Source organism: Primulina huaijiensis, chromosome 2 (genome assembly GCF_012295235.1).
Source record: "Primulina huaijiensis isolate GDHJ02 chromosome 2, ASM1229523v2, whole genome shotgun sequence".
In the NCBI taxonomy this organism is placed as follows: domain Eukaryota; kingdom Viridiplantae; phylum Streptophyta; class Magnoliopsida; order Lamiales; family Gesneriaceae; genus Primulina; species Primulina huaijiensis.
In genome coordinates, this window is record NC_133307.1 from 5,934,858 (window position 1) to 5,942,092 (window position 7,235).

Here is a 7,235-nt window from a genome sequence, read left to right on the forward strand (position 1 = left end):
TCCATAGCAATATGTTCCCAATTCCATTTCGGGATTTCGAGACTATGGAGTAATCCTCCCGGTTTCATTCTCTCGGCTTTCACTTGCTGGCAGACCAAGCATTTCGAAATAAACTCAGCAATGTCCTTCTTCATACGTCTCCACCAGAATTGGGGTCTCAATGTCAAATACATCTTTCGACCTCCAGGGTGAATACTGTATTTGCTACAATGTGCTTCTCGAAGAAGGGCAGATTTCAAATCAGAATTATCAGGAACTACCAGCCGACCATTAAGTCGTAAAGAACCATCAGAAGAAATCTGAAATCCAGACTGATGTCCTGCAGATACAAGTTCTTTCGACTTCTGAATCTGAGCATCGCTTCGTTGGGCCTTTCGGATTTTAGATATCAAGTTCGGCTCAATTTGCAATGCTGAAACAGTGACAAAATTCCAATTCGAGTGAAAAGTCCAACCAGAAGTACATATATCCTCGTGTACTTTGGCGACACAAACAGATGCTAACACAGAATCATGCACCTTACGACTAAGGGCATCCGCAGTAACATTCACCGATCCAGGGTGATATTGAATCTCACAATCAAAATCTTTCAGGAGATCCATCCACCTGCGTTGCCTCATGTTCAAATCCGATTGAGAAAAGAGATATTTCAGACTCTTATGGTCCGAATAAATAATAAACTTTTCTCCGTACAAATAATGACGCCAAATCTTCAAAGCAAACACAATGGCAGCCAATTCAAGATCATGAACAGGATAACGTGTTTCATGAGATTTCAATTGACGAGACGCATAAGCGATCACTTTGTCATGTTGCATCAGAACACAGCCCAAACCTTTACCAGATGCATCTGTACACACTACAAATCCTCCGGTACCTGAGGGAATAGTAAGCACAGGTGCTCTGGTCAATCTCGTCTTCAATTCAATAAAACTAGCTTCACATTCATCTGACCAAATGAATCACTGATTCTTCTGTGTCAGTTGAGTAATAGGTTTAGCAATTTTAAAAAATCCTTCAATGAAACGACGATAATAACCAGCCAAACCCATGAAGCTACGAATCTCAGGAACATTCGTAGGTCTCGGCCAATTCAATACAGCTTCAACCTTAGCAGGATCAACAGATAGGCCATGTCTCGAAATGACGTGGCCTAAAAATACCACTTTGTCCATCCAGAATTCGCATTTGGACAATTTAGCATATAAATGTGCATTACGAAGAGTTTGAAGTACAAGTCTCAAATGTTCAGTATGCTCCTTGTTTGATTTTGAATACACGAGAATATCATCGATAAAAACAATAACGAATCGGTCAAGATAATCTCGAAAGACACGATTCATTAGATCCATAAATACAGCAGGAGCATTTGTGAGACCGAATGGCATAACCAAGAATTCATAGTGGCTATACCTGGTACGAAAAGCAGTTTTAGGCACATCTTCTTCTCGAACACGTACTTGATGATACCCAGAACGGAGATCAATCTTCGAGTATACAGAAGTACCCTGAAGCTGATCAAAGAGATCATCAATACGAGGAAGTGGGTACTTATTTTTCACAGTAGCCCGATTCAGTTGCCTATAATCGATACATATTCGCATAGTACCGTCTTTCTTTCGAACAAATAAAACTGGAGCTCCCCAAGGTGATACACTCGGTCGAATATATCCCTTGTCGAGAAGATCCTGTAATTGTTCTTTCAATTCTTTCAATTCCAATGGTGCCATGCGATAAGGAGCTTTAGATATAGGTGCAGTCCCCGGCACAAGATCAATACTAAACTCAACTTCTCGATGAGGCGGAAAATCAGGAATCTCATCGGGAAATACATCTGGGAATTCGTTCGCAACAGGAATATCAGATAAAGAAGGCTCCTTCTTCGAGACATCAATAGCGTAGATAAGATAACCTTCATCTCCGCTAGTCAAAAGTCGAGACATTTCCAAAGAGGATACCAATGGAATTTTGGCTTGGGAACCCTTGCCATAAAAATTCCACTTGGGTCCATCAACAGGTCGAAATCGAACCACTCCATGAAAACAATCAACAGTAGCTCGATTTGTTGTCAAGATATCCATGCCAACAATACAATCAAAGTCGTGCATTGGGAGGACAATCAAATTCAAGAACATCACATTATCCTCATATATCAATACACAATTATGCACAACTTGCTCAGACAAAATAATCTTTCCTGCTGGTGTGGCTATCGACAAAACATCATACAACGGGGTACACTCAATATCATGAGATGCAACAAATGCATGCGATATGAATGAGTGAGATGCTCCTGTATCAAATAAAACACGTGCAGGATAATCGCAAAGCATGCAAATACCTGCAATCACACCACCAGGAGCTTATTTCGCCTGATCCTCAGTCATAGCATACACTCGAACTTGAGGAGGAACCTGGGCAGTCTGACCACCTGGTCCTCGATATCGTGGGACACTCGACTGCTGAAAAGACAGAACAGGAACAGCAGGTCTCATCATGCTAGGGCCACCTCTAAATCCTGGCTGGCGTTGAGAAGAAGTCGTACCCCTGTTCGGACAAACTCGAGAGAAATGACCTTCCTGCCCACACTGATAACAATTACCAAACATACCTCGACACTGCTCGATAGTATGTTTACCCCCACAATGACTACAGTAAGGAGCAATCACAGGACTCCCTCTCTGGGATCCACTCGAACTCGAAGAAGACGAAGAAACAGAACCAGTCTTCTTGAACTTCTTACCCCTTGGACGCAATGTAGGCTGCTGAGCTGACACTGGTGGTAGAGGAGTATACTGTGGACCTCCTCGCCTGAGTCCAGCTTCAGCTGCCTTGGCTCGTTCCACTGCCTCTGCGTAGTTGGTAGGCAAACCAGAAACAACATAAGTATATATCGCAGGATGTAAACCATTTACAAACCTGTTATATTTTGCCCTCGCATTCCCAGCTACGTGAGGTGCATACTTCAACAGAGTAGAAAATTTTGAAGCATATTCTGCAACAGACATCGTTCCCTGCTGCAGATTATTGAATTCATTCTCCTGAGCAGTATAATAAGAAGGAGGAGAATACTGCTCCAAAAACTGGGCCTTGAAGACATCCCATGTGACTTCAATCCCGGCCTCTTTCAATCCAATCTCAGCGGCTTCCCACCAAGATTTAGCTCGGTCTTTCAACTGATACAAAGCAAGTTTTAGTCTCCGAGCCTTGGAATATTCCACAATATTAAACAGATGCTCAATATCCTTCAACCAGGCTTCAGCTCTTTCCGCACTCTCAGTGCCAAAAAAACCTCGGTGGTTTCAAATCCTGGAATCAAGCCATCACTAAATCCATGGACAATCCTTCAAATTGTCCAGCAATCCTCTCAGTACTGCTACTCGCAGTTTCATTTGTGGGATCCATCTACAAATCATATGATGAATATCACAATTTCATATCAATTTCATAATCTCATCATCACGTATCATCAATCTCATCAGATACTTACTCAAATCAAATCAAGTAAGAGCAAGTAATACAAATAATTCAAACAAATGCGCACAATTCATTCGTGCCTATTCAAGTGTACACAAGACTCAATCGAGCATTCCAAGCTATGCTCTGATACCACTCCGTGTGGGGCCCTTAGCTCCTAATCGTTATTACAACACAATTTGATTAGGGTTAATTAATCACAGCGGAAAACGAGTTTAAAATTTCTTTACAATGAGCCCAAAATATGCTATTTGAATACTAAAAATAGTATTTCATCTCACAACATAAAACATGCCCACACATAATCACAACAACTCATACAACAACAAATCATATCCTCGGGACATACCCCGGTATATAGATACATATACTTATATACTGGGAAACAACAACTAAACCTCAAATCAGACTATGACTCCCTCCAGAAGCACTCTCTCCGGTCTACTGATATCCTGGAGTACCTGTCATTGTCAACATACAAAGACAACAACAGCCCCATCTGGGGTGAGCAAAGCTCAGTCTGAAGCAACCACAATATATACCACAAATACCTAAACAATGATATATGATATGCAATGCATGTATGTCGTGGAGGTATCAGGTCAAATGCCCATCCACTGAGCACATGTCAGAGTCAATCGAATCGCTATCAAATCACTGCTCGAGCTGGCACACCAGCCTCAATAAGGGATACTCGTATGATAGCGTCGACGAAGCGCCATCAAATCCCAAATCTCATATCCAATCATCGGGGCCACAAATGTCTATGCTTTAAGGGTCATTTAATACCAAACATAGCATTGTGTTAACAAACCTCGGAATCAAATCAAATCATATCAGGGTATCCAAGGATCATAGCTCAACGTGCATGTCATGTATGCCACATAAACTCAACAAATAAGGCATATAGACATGTATTCTCAATCCAATCAATCAAATCAATCAAACATATATCATATGATACAGATACCTGTCGTATGTTACCCGATCGCAACATACCTCAATTCTTCGTTCCAGTTGATGTAGCCTGAAGATATCGGTATAATACTTTATCTACATCAATAACATACTCATTCCAATCAATAACCTAATCAAAAATCATTAATATGAGTTTCAAATATTATTTGAAACTTCAAAAATTCATATCAAATTCAAATCATAATATAATTCAATTCCGACTTCGAATATGAGTTTTTTGTCGGTTATTCTACTACATATAAGAAATTCAACTTCAAATACACGCTATTCCAGCGCTTTGATATTTAGAGCTGCTGCACTAGAAGAAAATTACCTCAGTCAGAAGCCCTCGACGCGACGATCACAAATATATAGTTTGTTTCGCGTTTAGACAGCGTTTCAAAGTCGATTCGGACGAAAAAAAATCGAAATCTCTCGTGTCTCTCGAAGCTGCCGAGAAAGAAATAAAGAAAAAGATGAAGAACCTCGTTCTTATCAATCCACCGCTTCGGCGCTCGGGCGGTAGAATTCTCGCGCCCGAGCGCGAGATGTTCTGGCCCAGAGTGTCACTTGCACCGCGCTCGGGCGGTCAAAAACTACCGCTCGGGCGCGGCATGTTCTGTTCGAGAACACCCCTTATTCCACACTGGCGCTCGGGCGGTCATTTTCTACCGCTCGGGCGCCACATGTTCAACCAAATATTGATTTTGGTATTATATTGGCGTCCGGCTTTTCCACTCGATCTCTTACCACGTCAATTCGTATTCAATATTCATTTTCTCAATTTCCCTTGTCAGGATATACATCAACTACATAATCACATGACAATTTCATAGATTATCGATAATCGCACAGGATTTACGATAATACGATACACGGTCCTTACAGACACTGTAGCTCTCGATGCCCCATCGTCCACAATACAGAATAGGGCTGAGCGGTCCCAACAAACGAGGTATATCTCAAAAGATATAAGGCTCAACATGATATGTCATGCATAATATGCCAAAACAGTAAAACATGTATCATGCAACAGATAAATATGCAGCATATAAGTGTGTATCCTACGCTTGGATATCTCAGTCAGTACATCACGTACCTCACTAAAACAATTTGACAGAAAATTCTGAAACTAAACATTACCAACATAATGAAATCACTATCAAACCAGACCCTGAATTACTAAACATGCTACAAAGTTCTTCTTAAAAGCTTTAAGATTATACCTGCGTCCGTCGTCAGCCCGCTGATGGTATCTCGATCTCAGTACACCGACCCCTCCTCGAGTCGACACTAGCTCCGAAACTTCCCGACACCAAAGTATCCTAGAAACTAGCTAGAAAATCTAAGATATAAGGTTATAACTTTCTCTATGAAGGATGCGGTGTAGGAAACAAAGAAATCAGCTTCCATTTATAGGCTGCATCTGGACTAGTTCAGAAAATTCGAATCAATCTTATCTGCCACGTGTCAGAATCTAATTTGTCTAGTTGGATTTCTCGGGATAATGTAATCTGAAATAGATAGGGTTGTCCATTTTAAATTCGGCGGATCCCAACAGCATGATCCCAAATTATCAATTCCTTATTAATACTTAATTAACAACTCTTTAAATATCTCCTAATTAATACTTCATTTAAATAAGGATTCAGGTTATTACAAAAACACAATCCAAGCATGATAATTATTCGGTTGGAAATAAAATGTTAAATTTTTTAGTAGTGTAAAATTCATAACCCAAGAAGAGTATCACTCGGTCAAAATGAAAAAAATTTAAATTTTCGCTCATTATGGAAATCATAACCCGAGTAGAGCATCCACCCGGGCAAGGTGTGGAAAATCAAAATTTTGGTATGTGTTGTAGCGGTAAGCCGAGCCAATCATATAATTAGAATCCGATCCACATGTCCATTCGGGAAATAAATGAAATTTTTTTTACCAAATGTGATAATCACAATCCGAGTAGTGCGCTCAGAAAATATAAAATCCAAAACTTTTTCTAAGTGTAATAAATTGGGCATATACATCGATCACCAAGCTGGTCGGATTTTTGCATTGATTAAGTCGTGTTAGGCTTTGGTTTTGAGCTGGTCATGTTTTTTGTAATTTATCAAGTAGTGTTGGACTTAATAATGTAGGTACCTCAACCTCTTGGATCTGTTCTCGAATGGTTGGAACTTCCTCATTGAAAGATCGTTTGTTTGTGATAGCACCTTCGAATATGCTTCAAACACAATATTCTCCAATGAGCTGCAATAGCTCGTGTTCTAAGAATGTCAACATCGATGAAGTAAATCGAGTTTGGTTCTAAGAACAAGCGGAAAATACTCGAAGTAATCCTTCGTGAAGAAAGCAGTTATATTGGAAAATAATTTCACTTATGTAAACTGAATAACTGAAAAAGGATAGATCATTTTTGCATTCATCAGTTCAGTTATGGTGACAACTGAACTGACGGATACTCTTGTTGATCCAAACAGTTTTAAAACAACAGTTAATCAGTTAAATACACAAGATATGTTTATGGATGTTCGGAGACTTCAACCGCTCCTACATCACCCCTTCTACCACATCGGGTAGGATCAAATAAAAGACTTTGATTTATACAACTACTTGTACAAACCCACCTAGCTTAAGACTTACCCACTGCCTAAATGAACTCCTAGTCTAGACTGAAGGCAGCACCTTCCAACCAACACTTCTTTAAAGTCTATGTGAGAAAGACTACATACACAAGTTTAACGTCTTTGTGAAAGACTGTATTTTGATAGCGGGGTGTGTGTGTGAGAACTGAACAAAAG

General features: G+C 40.1%; 1 long non-coding RNA gene across 1 annotated transcript in view; it reads right to left on the reverse strand.

The window, feature by feature from the left end:
- The window catches only part of LOC140965859 (uncharacterized), a 25,759-nt gene extending 19,718 nt beyond the window's left edge, over positions 1–6,041 (reverse strand). Inside the window, exon 1 of the long non-coding RNA XR_012173162.1 lies at positions 5,661–6,041. This is a non-coding gene — a long non-coding RNA (uncharacterized lncRNA). The remainder of the gene's footprint in view (positions 1–5,660) is intronic.
- Positions 6,042–7,235: the final 1,194 nt, after the last annotated feature.